Source organism: Ursus arctos, unplaced genomic scaffold, assembly GCF_023065955.2.
Source record: "Ursus arctos isolate Adak ecotype North America unplaced genomic scaffold, UrsArc2.0 scaffold_10, whole genome shotgun sequence".
Lineage (NCBI taxonomy): Eukaryota > Metazoa > Chordata > Mammalia > Carnivora > Ursidae > Ursus > Ursus arctos.
The window spans coordinates 29,626,723-29,639,749 of NW_026622764.1; the positions used below are offsets into that span (position 1 = coordinate 29,626,723).

The 13,027-nt window shown below is 40.8% G+C and overlaps 1 long non-coding RNA gene across 1 annotated transcript in view; it reads left to right on the plus strand.

Moving 5' to 3' along the window:
• The first annotated feature begins 5,457 nt into the window (after window positions 1-5,457).
• LOC130542918 (uncharacterized) overlaps window positions 5,458-13,027 on the plus strand; it is a 38,728-nt gene continuing 31,158 nt past the window's right edge. The window contains exons 1-4 of the long non-coding RNA XR_008957831.1: window positions 5,458-5,533; window positions 7,657-7,766; window positions 10,671-10,771; window positions 11,647-11,717. This is a non-coding gene — a long non-coding RNA (uncharacterized LOC130542918). The remainder of the gene's footprint in view (window positions 5,534-7,656; window positions 7,767-10,670; window positions 10,772-11,646; window positions 11,718-13,027) is intronic.

The window sequence follows — 13,027 nt, forward strand, 5'->3', positions numbered from 1 at the left end:
GCTCATAGCGGAGGAGCCTGATGTGGGGCTCGATCCCATAACACCGGGATCACACCCTGAGCCGAAGGCAGACGCTTTAACCGCTGTGCCACCCAGGCACCCCTTGGATTATGTTGTTACATGGTAGTTTGCTAAGATTGCCATCACAAAGCCCCACAAACAAGATGGCTTAAAACAATAGAAACTCACAGTTCTGGAATCTAGAGGTCTGAGTCAAGGTGTGGGCAGGGCCATGCTCCCTCTGAGACTCTGGGTAGAATCCTTCTTTGTCGCTTCCTAGTTTCTGGTAGGGGAGGGCAATCCTTGGTGAGCCTTGGACTGCAGTCTGCCTCTGTCTTTACATGACATTCTCTCCGTGTATCCTCACATCCTTTTTCTCCTGTGCCAGTCTGGAGGTCTAAATTTTCCCTTTTTATAAGAACACCAGTTATATTAGATTGGGATATACTCTAATGACCTCACTTTACCTTGATTACCTCTTTAAAGACACTATTTCCAAATAAGGTCACATTGTGGGGTACTGGGGGATAGGACTTGAACATACCTTTTTAGAGGGGACACAACTGAACCCATAACATAGGCATAGTTGACCTGAGCAAAAAGAGGCTATCTAGGTGGACCTAAATGTAATCACATGAGCCTTTAAAAACAGAGAATTTTCTTTGTTTGGCGACAGAAGTCAGAGAGATTTGAAGCATGAGTGGGATTTGATGTGCCATTGCTGGCTTGAAGATGGAAAGGGCCATGAATCAAGGAATGTGGGTTCTTTCTGGGATCTGAGGTGGACTCTGGTTGGCAGCCAGCAAGGAAAGAGATCTCAGACCGAGAGCTCCAGAGAAGGGAGAGTTCTGCCAACAACCAGAATGGTTTTGAAAGTGAATTCTCCTCTGAGTCTTTGGATAAAAGTCAGTCCAGTCAGCATCTTGATTTTGGCTCTATGAAAGAACTAAGTCTACCTGGACTTCTGACCTACAAAACTGTGAGATACACAGATGCTGTTTTCAGTTGCTAAGTTTATGGTAATTTTTATGCAGTAGTAAAAAAAAAAAATGCAGTAAGGTACAGAGTGTTATAAATTCCTTTCTAGAGTTCCTAAGAGAGCCACACTGGGATCCAGAACCATTCTTAAATGACATTTAGTTCCCACTACCTTAAAAGAGCCGTTGATACAGTCAAATTTAGGGGACAGACTATGAGTAACAGTGGAAATAGATCTGTAATCTGCTGGGAGCTAAGGGACAATTAAAGAACTTTCTGTCCTGTTAATGGGCACCTGAAACCACTGTTGAGCCCTGCTGAGGTTTACTTCCTGGGAGTGCCCAAATAAACACTGATGGGGCTATCACTGGAAGCAATGGACACTGTTTTAATTGAAAACTTCTAGTTTTTTATATGATTGCTCTTGAAATAGGGGATTGCCACAAATTAGGTAAGTATAGCCCCAGACAAGCAGACTGGAGTTCAGGGTAATATTTAAGAGTCAGCAGGGGAACTTGAGTAGCAACTAGAAATAAGAGAAGAAGCCCTATCATGTGAATGGTGCACACACAGTAGGGCTCCGACACATTAGGCTTGAGGGCAAACAGATCTCCAGGGGTTCACTTGGGACAAAGTGGATAATATCCACAGGGCAGCCAGACTGAGGGTGGGACTAGAGCTCTTACAAATGTCAAGGCTTGCTTCTTAACTGAAAGGCCAGCTAGGGTTGAACAAGTAGCATGGAAGTCTTCAATCTTCAATTCTGGAGAGGAGCTTGGACACAGGGAGCTGACCTTATGTGGTTAGAGACCCAGAAACCTTGGACGAAATCTCCTACCAGTGCAGAATCCTTGAATTGAATCTGATATTCATACTCTTAGTTTCTTGGGGGATTATTTGGGCTTGAAAAGAGAATACATGCATGCCTATTTCCTTAGATCCTTTATCTAATTTCAAAATCACTATTTTCCCTGAATGATGTATTTTTGTCCTTTATTTAATAGGAAGAATCCGGGGCCTCTGGGTGGCTCAGTTGGTTAAGTGTCCAACTCTTGATTTCAGCTCAGGTCACGATCTCAGGGTCCTGGGATGGAGCCCCGGGTCAAGCCTCAAGTAGGGCTCTGTGACAGGCTCCCCACTCAGCAGGGAGTCTGCTTGAGGATTCTCTCCCTCTGCCCCTTCCCCTGTGCGCTCTCTCTCAAATAAAATAAGTAAATATTTTAAAAAATAGGAAGAATCCAGTGTGAGTGTTTCAAAAGAAAGTGAAGGTTATATGCTCTATTGTGAAATAGAATTTGGCTTTTTATTTATGTTCAGTTAAAAATTATGTACCAGTAACTTAAGCAGTTAGCACGATGTAAAGAAAACAGCTTCTTCATAATGCTTCGTCTCAGCTTCTATAATTCTCTCCCTTCAGCCGGGCTCATTGGTCCCCTCAGCACACGGAGCCTGGTTCCAGCCCTGAACGTAGCTCTGCACCACCTCACCTCAGCGGGCAGGTGCAAGTCGCGATTCGCCCCATCCAGCTTCCATCCTTCAAGCCTGTCTGCTTTGCATTCCTTCTGGATGTCTTCCCCTGGCCAGCTGCCGTGACTGACTTCTACTCTGAACCTCCTTAATATCTCTAGTTAGTCAACACTTAGCCTAAGTTACCTGGTCTAGATGTTTATGTTTTTTAAAATTATTATTTTTTTATTTGAGTATAGTTGACACATAATGTGATGTTAGTTTCAGGTGTACTGCATAGTGATTTGACAAGTTCATACATTATGCTCACCACAGGTGTAGCTACCATCTGTCCCATGACATCACTGTTACCATATTGATTGTATTTTTCACGCTCTGCTTTTTATTCCCGTGACTTTAGATATTTATCCTTTTTTAACCTAAGCTCATTGACATTTTAGAGCTATGAGAGGTCTAAGCAAGCATCTAGTCTAATCCCCCCATTTTCAGAATATGAAAGTAGCCTTGACTAGGCTAACATCTAATTGAGAAAGAGCCAAGATTAGAATGATATGAAATAACATTCCTTGTCTTCTGTTATTTTTCTTGTGTAATGATGCCATACATACATATACACACACACACACACACACACACACACACACACACACACCCATTGGCTGTGAGGCAGTTTGACCCCACATTTACTGATAAATATAGCATGCCACCATAATGGACATGTAAAGTGTTTTCTTAATGAGTCAGTAATATAAAACACGTATGATTTGCTGTGGTCTGGTAAGGAGGCTTAATAAGAAATTTAGTCAGAAATCTAGATTTCATTGGCATAGCTCAAATGACTGGTGTTCCTTGATTAGAGAGGTTATTTCCTGGTACCACTGTTAAGATAAAAAGGTAACAAGGTTGACACGCTTATTTATTTAAAGGAATTTGAGTTACCTGTGCGAGAATCGAATACTTTTCTGGTAAGTTATTAGTGTCTGTTCTGCATGAAGGAACAGAATTTCAATCCACAGTTCCCGCTCCCTCTTACCTTTTAAAAATGATGGCCATTGTGTGGCAGCTGACTATAGGAAACACATTAAGCACTTGCCAGTATTCTTCACTGAATTCAGCCACATACATTCAAGTGTTAAAGGATTTATTTGTGTGATTTCTCCTGACTCATCAGCTGGGTCATAGAATGAAAGGCTGAATAGAAAATTGGAATAAGCAGTAACCCAAAAGGAGCAGCGTGGATCAACCCTGGTATGTGATGCGGGATAGAATAGAGTTTATGAAGTGTCCTTCAATGTCCTTGCGGGTCTAGGTGTGCAGTGAGCGGTCGCAGGCTTGAGGAGCGTGGGGGGGGCGGGGACTGTACAGCCTCATCAGCGATCCAGACGACTCGGTGAGCGGCTGTCGGGCTGGCCACCCCCCACCCTCCACATGCAGCAAAGCAAGTCCATTGGCAAGATTGGCAGTGATGCAGGGCAGCGGGTTTTTTTCTATGATGTTCAATCTAATCTAAACCAATGCTCTTTTTTTTTTAATTTCCTGGAAATGGCTTAATCAGCTGTCATTTTAAAGTCAATTTATCAATAGAATGAGAGACCTGCAGTGAGCCGCAGCAGTGTCTAGGAAGGTGGACGGCCCTTTCAGGTGTGTGGCCAGTACACGCAGCCACAATCAGCTCTGTTCCCCAGACCAGGCTCTGCAGGCAGCAGCTGCGGTTCCCCCTCACCAGGGACACTGTGCGCAGCTTTTCTTTGGGGCTGCACAGGGCTTGGTGTTACATGCAGCATAATTCTGGGGGAGAGAAAACCTGAAGCACAAACACCTTTGGAAAAGAATCTGTAACCACACATAATAAACCACGGAAGGACAGGAATTTCTTTCTAGGGAGGACACGCGTTTTTAAGTTTCCTTTTTCCCTTTTTTTTTTTTTTTTTGAGTCCAGTAATTAGGTTGCCATATGAGAAATTTCTGTTGTAGTTTACAGATTTACTAGAGTTATAAAAGATGTAAGACATCAAGTTATAAATCAACTCTAGATTCAGATAAAATGAGAAGAGCATGGACTGAGAGCGGCCCATCTAAAGGCAGGTGTGTGCTTGAGCCAGTGAATGGGATCCTCCCAGGCACCCGGGTCTGCTCCCCCTGGGCAGAATTGGCTGCTGGGATTTTTCTTGCATGTAGTTTTGCTACCGGGAGAGTTTCCTCACCCTTAATACCTTTCTAGTCAGGTGGATGTTCCGTTCTGTTCCTTACTGTTGATGTCCTTTCCCCACTCTGACTGCACTGATGGACAGTTTCCCAGGGCTTCACACTCTGCTGATATTTCATCAATCATGTTAATAGTTTTGCTTCCCAAGGTAAACTTGTGCCCTTGCAAATTCTTGGAAACTGAAAAATGTCCTTTAAAAAGGGAGCCCACTGTGAGACTAAGACTCTTTGGTAGAATGATTGGTGGAGCACGGCATAGATACATTGGCAAACTGTGACTTACAGGGCCGTCCATGCCTCCCGGGCCTCTGCTGGTCACAATATGGTCAACTGGTAACTTGCTTGTGAAAATCCTCTTTGTTTTCCTTTCCAAATGTGAGTCATTCATGGGCTTAAAAATTAAAAGTCTTTCCCTGTTATCTTAGTTTCTCATACTTCAAAATGAAAAAAAAAAAGAAACAAGACAAAAAAATCCCAACCAAACTACTTGAAAGGCTCTATGGAACAGGCCAAAATATTGTATGATACTAAATAAAATAATTGATAGCAGGTGGCCAGCTAAGTTCTGCCAGATGTAATCATAAAGACAAAGAGAATTTTCATGGTCAAGGTCAGGGTCTTGAACATACTTTTGATGTGAATGGAAGCTTTGTAAGGGTAAGGAATAAGAATACAACAGAATACTGTATTAGCAGAAAGACACCAAATGCTGGGAAAACTAAAAACGATAGTCATTTTTAATTTTAAAAAAGTACCTTACATTCCTTATAATAAATCTTGATTTTATTTCCTCCTTCTCACTCACAGATGTAAGGATTTACATAATTAAAGAGAAGAATCATTTTGTTTACTAATTATGAGATGATTGATGGCCAGAGTTAAGGTAAAATTATTTGGGGAAGCATAATTTATTCTTACTTAACGTAATAACATGTGCTGTTTAGATTAGTTATTCTGTAATGTTTCTCTGGAAAGAGTGAATTGCTTTATTTACAAATCTATTATAATGCAACAATTACTTCTTGAAACCATATTAGAGGCAATGAGAAAGGATTATACTTGATAGTTACTTGATTAACCAAGGTAAATAATCACAGAGTTGGTGGAAATAAAAATACACCTTAAGCAAATCAGACCAATAAGTGTTGACCTCCATGTTTTAAAAATGTCAGATAGGAATGCCCATGAGGACTTTGGTGGTGTTTTCCAATATTTGACAAGAACTTCAGTTTCCATGTTGCTAGTATTGATGTTGTAACTATCCATGAATTTGATATTCTTTTCTTTAACCTTTAGTACCGTTGTAGGGGAAAGTCAAAAGAAAGGTGCCTGTTCCCTTTTCCTACTGAAGATAGTGCCCTGTTTCTCCCTTTCAATTTATTGCCACTCTTCTTCAAAGATTAATATTCTTGGCCATCTATGTATTGCTTTCTGACTCCTTGAAATCTTCTAATAATCAATAAAAGCAGCAAACATCCTTGTAGAGCTCATGTCAGGCAGTGGTTTCAGCACTTTAAACCTGGTCACTCACGTGATCCTCTTGTTAACTCTCCAAAGTAGGTGCTATCACGATCTCCATCTTATAAATGTGGACATGGAGGCAAGAATAAATAATCTGCCCAAGGTCACAGAGTTTCAGCTGGGATGCAAACCCAGGCGGTCCCATTCCAGGGTTAACTGGGCTGCCTTCCACTCAAGGTTTATTTAATCTTTTAATGACCATATCTAATGATTTTTTTCCCCCTTTCTTTTGTTGCTTCACATCTTGATATTACTTGACATTATTGATCCTTCTTTGGTTTCGGTGACCAAGAAGTCTTCTGGTTCTCCTATTTCCCTGTGTTCTTCATTTTGGGGGAATTTTATTATACTGTTTACATTTTTTTGGTGCCCTATTTTCATACATTTACCAAGGTGCTGTCCTCATTCATCTTATTTATTTTCTCCCTCTGCTATCATTCCTTTGGAAATCTCTTCATCACTACTTTAATGATTCTCGTGTATTTATCATGAGGTCCAACCTCTGCCTGAATTATTTCCTACATAGCTCTCTTCTGGAATGTTTTATAGATACTTTAAAGACACAACAAGTCCCCAAGTTTATTATCTCCACTATCCCCTTCCCTCCCAGATCTGTTCCTCACTGTGTCTGCATCTCAATTCACTTAATGGTACCACTTTCCTTCTAGCCATCTGGACTGGCCCCCATTGGAAAAAGCTCTCTTTTGCTTACTTCTCAGATATAGTTAGTCATAAGGAACTCTAGACAGAAAGAACAATTTGAGGAAAAGATAGAGATATGAATTTTCTTGGCATGTTAGGGGAGTGGTGAGTAGCTTTGAGGGTAAAAGGAAGAAAGGGTGAAGCAAGGAGGGAAGAGATTATAAAAGGTTGATTGAACATAGTTCATTAACCTTTGGATGAAATTGTTCTGTGAAGCCAAAGTGTGTTATTGACCAACTGGCTCTTCACCAGTAGGCTTCTTTTCTTTAAGGTATCCCAGCCTTAGTGAAGATACTGAAGTCAGGTCTGATCTTTATTTTTGCAGCTCAAAGACCTTGGCATTACTAGTACTTCAGAGACCAGTAGACTCTCAGAGATGGACTGATACCAATCAAAACACCATCAGCCAGTCATGGGGACTAGTGGTAGGAATTGAGCCTGGGAGAGGGAAGCATTCCTTTCCAGTGCTTATGACCCTTATTTGGGACACATCCCAAGCACCAAGCTCTTTGGGAAGATAACCAAGTCTGCAAATTATATTCAGTTTCCTCATTCTGGTCATCTCCTTTTAAGCAAATATTCTTGGGTAGGGTATTATCATTGGTAAACTACAGGAAAGGAGAAAATTCCTTATGATAAGGGAAGCATTTAACTGCTTTTATTGTAAGATCAAATCTATCTTCAATTAGGGGAGTTGGGGTTTGGACAAATAAATGAAGTTTTAGCAAGTCAGAATAAGCAAGTACTTAATCTTGAACAGAGAATCTTGTTATCTTCAATTAGGGCAGTGACTTGGCCTTAGGGCCTGGGCCTCTAGCTGATGGCAGATTTAACAGGACCGTCTGGGAGAGAGCTCTAAGTATCTACGGAGTTGAAGGAACATCAAATGAAAGGTACTTGCTTACTACTTTCATAAGATCCTATTTAGACATTTTGATACTAGGACAGATTGGGGAGTTTCCTGGGGTTTTCTAATTCAAGATGTTTTCTTTTTGTTTTGATAAAGCCAGAGTAAGAAAATGTGCTCTCTAAAAATGCTCAATAACCTATCAGTTCCTTTGCACTTGTTTTAGGAAGCTGACTTGTTTGTAAATTGAACAAGTATCCCTCCCTCATGCCCCACCTCAGCCACACAGATGTAAAACATAGATTATTGTAGTCCGGCCACCTCTGAGTAGTGTTTGCTCCCCTTGAATGTTCTAGGTACTCAAAGGTTGAAAACAGGTCATATCACTGTGATGGGAAATATTTTGATCAATTATTTCTTTTGGCTTTTTTTTCTTTATTTTGGTTTCCTCACTATGGTGACTTTACATTTAGTCTGTTTTATAAATTAAGAATTGGCAATTTGTCAATGAAAAGGAACCATAAACTGCTAAAGAAAGGTGGGGAGGAAATAGAATTAGGAAAACATAGAAATCTGAACATATGGTGACCATATTTCTTGCATGACCAATCAGTACACATGGTCTGACCTGTATGTGTCTATCCGGGGACAGTAACGCTAATTATACTCCTGACCCCTTGGCTTGCGTCATGATTTCTAGTCTCAATTAGCCCTTAGAAGAAGGAATCTATTTTGGCAGCTCCCACTGCCTGCTGCAGGGGGCACAAATGGATCCTTGGAGAGGATGAAACCCTCCCACTCTTGCTAGGAGATACTGGCAGACAAGAGATATTTACACCCCCATTCCTGTGAAAGCTGCAGCAAACTTTGAAGAGCAAACTCTCCCCACGAAGTCGAGATGTCCGATGACTAGGCTTTCTAATGTAAAAACGTCGGGGAAGTATTCATAAGTCTACCAGAGCTTAAAACTGCTTATCCTATTAACCTTACTATGCATTAAAAAGTTGATTAAAATCAGGCTTGATTTTTACTGTATCATTGTGCTCTTTCTATTTGAAAGGGATTCATGCAGAGCTATACACTTAAAAAGAGGTGTATGTTTTTCTAGAGGTGGATTTCTTCTTAACTGTAGGTCCTCAAAACCTTTTATAGCTTTTTCTGTATCTGTGCACCTTTTTGAGTTCCAGTGGTTAGAAACATTTTTATAACAATAAAAAATATTTCCATAAAGAATAGTCCTGTAGAAATGTTCTTGATCTATTTTAATATGCATGGCAACTTCAACTTTTATTCTGTCCCCACTGGATAAGACTAGAGTGATAGTGAATGATTAAGGATTGTGTTTTAGATTACATATATTATATATATGTAATATAATATATAACATATATAATCTATTATATATAAAATCTAAATGTATAGACTCATAATAAATATATATAATCTAAAATGCAATGTGAAAACAATATATGCTCATAATTTTACTTTTTCTTTGAAGTCATTATAAGCTGCTAAAACATATAAAAACAGAATACTATGGAGATGGGGAGCTTAGGTTTTGTGAATATGAAGAAAAACATTTCTTGAAATGTCTTCCTTTAAACTGTTATCATTCCTAGGGGAATATTTTGGCTTTGATGTTTTAATGGGTCTGGAAGTCATTTTAGAAGTGCCAGCTTCCTCTATTCTTTTTCTTGATTTTATACCCTCCTCCAGTCATAACACTGATGAAAATTAAAAGATAACATTGGTCTGTGGGGAGGAAAAAGGCCTCTCCCACATTTTGATCCCTGTCTTTCATTCCATAATCCTCCTCAGTAGGGGAGCTAACATCCTGTCTCTGCCAGCTGAGCTTAGAAGGCAAAGAAGAACATTGGTAATAAGACTTAGAAGTTGTCCCAAGCTAACGCCGGAAACTATAAAGGACATCTTGGTCTCCAGGGTGAGGAATTCATTTTACTCTTAATTCAGGCCAGCCCGCTGAGAACTACCATAAAGTGGGAACAAGAGATTCAATCCCCACACCACAAGATGTTCCTCAGCTGCCCCTGTTTTCAGCTGAGAAATTTCACATGCTCCCTGTCCCTCCACCCCCTGCCCATGTTCCCAAACTCCTGCATCATAGAAATTTCTGCAAGGTTTGGGCTGCCAGTGTCAAATACAACCACAGCTGCACTTAATGCCAGAAAGTAAGGGTTGTAGTGTCCCTACTCCATCTATTACCAAAGAGATGGATATAGGAGCCCTGTTTTGTTAAGTATCAATGTCTGGCCTTGTCTCAAAAAAAAAAAAAAAAAAAAAAAAAAGCTCTCTTTACTACACTCTAACAGCTGTGCTCAAAGGGAAGCAATTGTCCCTTCCTTATAAAGAGCTTCCAAAATGCCTTGCCTGTAGGTCAGCCCATATTGTACTCTCTTCAAACATTCTCCATAAAAGCATTGGGGCACAAGAATCCTTTGGTCTTATTTCTACTTTCCCCCCTTGTGTTGTATGCTCAGAAATTCTTGATATAAAAATGGGCCTTCCCATTGATTCAGAGGGTGGACTTAAACATACCAAGAGCTTTGAGAATCTTGGCTGAGATGGTTTAATTTATGTGTCAACTTAACTGGGCTCAGGGATGCCCAGATAACCGGTAAAACATTACTTCTAGATGGGTCTATGAGGGTGTTTCAATAATACATTAACATTTGCGTAGAGAAGATGAGTGTCTGAGGGTGTTTCAGTAGTAGATTAGCATTTGCCTAAGCGAAGAAGATGGCCCTCGGCAGTGCTGGCGGGCAGTAGCCCATCTAGTGAGTGCCTGAGTAGAACTCAAGGGCAGAGTGGAAGGGCAGATTTGCTCTCTGCTTAAGCTGGGACAACCATCTTCTCCTGTTCTCAGACATTGGTGCTCCTGGCTCTTGGGCCTTTGGATTTGGACTGACACTTTGCACCATTGGCTCCCTAGGTTCTGAGGCTTCGGGTTTGCGCTGGACCTACACCACCGACTTTCCTGGTCCTCCAGCTGGCAGATGGCAGATCTTGGGGCTTCTCAGCCCCCATAATCATGTGAGCCAATACTTTATAATAAATCCTTTTAAATATACCTATATATACACTATTCGTTCTGTTTCTTGGGAGAACTCTAACCAAGACATTGGCTAAATGTCATAAAGTTCAAACCAGTCATGTGACTGAAGAGCTGAAAGAGCTTTTTGGGGACAGTCATTAAGAGGAGACTCTGAAGTCAGGATGTATGGATCCTAGCTTTTTCCGCTCACATTACCTGTACATCTTGGGGAAGTTACTCAACATTGATTTGCTTCAAATTCCTCAGCTGTAAACTGGGAGTATGAATAGTTGTACCTAACGAGATTATTGTGAGCACCACATGAGACATGTGCAAAGTCTTTAGAACAGTCATAAGAATAGTCACATGTTAGCTATTATTTAAAAATTTCCCATCTTCCCACCTGCTGCCATTTCTCCTTGTCCCTTTCTCTTTATTTTCTTTCTTTTGAAAGATTTTATTTATTTATTTGACACATATACACACACAGAGCACAAGCAGGGGGAGCAGCAGGCAGAGGGAAAGGCAGAAGCAGGCACCCTGTTGAGCAGGGCGCCCAATGTGGCGCTCGATCTCAGGACCCTGAGATCATGACCTGAGCCAAAGGCAGACACTTAACTGACTGAGCCACCCAGGCGCCCCTTCCCTTTGTCTTTCTTGACCATATGGGATAGGTCTTCATACTCTTGACTGTGCAGATCCCATATATGCATGATAACAATGCCCTGTACTCTGGACCTATCTTCCTCTTATCTACAAATGAAAACCTTTTCAAGTAGGTCCTCCATTTAGGATATAATGAAATAATTCATCCTAAGATGTTAATGACTGAAAATATCTCCTCATGTTTTTTCTTCCCTTTGTATTTTAACAGGTACAAGTCCTAATTCAAAGGCATGAATCCCTAAAGGGCAGGCTTTAAGATGGGGTGTATTTCCATTGGTGGTAAGTGCAAGGATTTTTCTGATATCCTTCAAGTTACACATAGAGGATAGTGGTCAACTCTAGCTGTTTAAAGGTCTAATAATTATCTCCCTTCCCCATTTAAGACTTGTCATCACTACCATCATCATCATCCTTGTTGTCATTGTCATCATTTGAATAAGAACTGTTTATTTGAGCACTTGCCTTGGTATTTTCCCAGATTATCTGAATCCTAAAAATCTCCATAAGGAAGATATTACCATTCCCTTTTTTTACATGTAAGAGAACCAAGTCTCAGAGAAATTAATTGACTTGCCCAAAAGCACACAAGTGGTAAGTATTTGCGAGTTGAGCCCAGATTGTGCTCCAGGTCTGTCTGGCTCTGAAGGTCATGCTGTGATTGCTGTAGAAACGGAACGGACAGGTACCTGGCTCATGTCATACCTCCTGTGGACAGCTGTCGGAGAATGTGCTCAGGGCTCAGTGTCTGCCTCTTCTTCTGATTATCCTCAGTTCCTAGAACACTGCCTTGTTCATTCCATCCCACTATATGTTTGTGGGAAAAATAAATGGATGTGTGAATGCATACCTCAAGTCTGTATTCCTCAAGGAATGAGATGGAACCAATGACTCTGTTGGCTGTATTTATTAGTTGTCATACAATGGCCTTAGAAGTATCAGGGAAGTAAACTACTCATCCACTCTTCACAGACCATTTTAGCAACGTTGGTAACTCAGAAATATCAGGTATCTGAATCACAGTCATTTGCACCTTATGCAAACAGCACTGCCTACACTTGCAAACAGTATCTGACAATTATATAATTAATTTGACCATGGAGAAGAGTCATTCCTAGACCCACACTAGGACTTAAATGATTTCGCTTAGGTGGTATCCCTTGTGCAAATTGACTGATTTCTGTCAAATCTTCCATGCCCTCTGTGCTTTACCTGTCCAACTAGAGGTGGTGTAGCCTATTGGTCTCAGGTTTACTGTATTCTGAGTGCAGTCCGACTGGCAGTGACTTCAGCGTAATGGGGGAAATGTATTTCTCATTGCACAGTGAGGCTACTGCAAGTTGCATGGTAAAACGCTGCAACTGCTTGCTGTGCTGAAAATGGGTCTCATGGTGTCCTATATTTTACTGCCCTACAAACCAATTACTGAGCAATAATGAAAATAGTAATAACCAAAAGCAGAGATTTGGTGTCTCTACAAATTCCTGCTCCAAAGATTAGCTTTCGATTTTTAACCAAAGGAGTGGTGTGTGGTGCATATCTAAGAGATTTCCTTTTGATGTTTTGGACTTTCTATTTTCAAAAGAACTCGA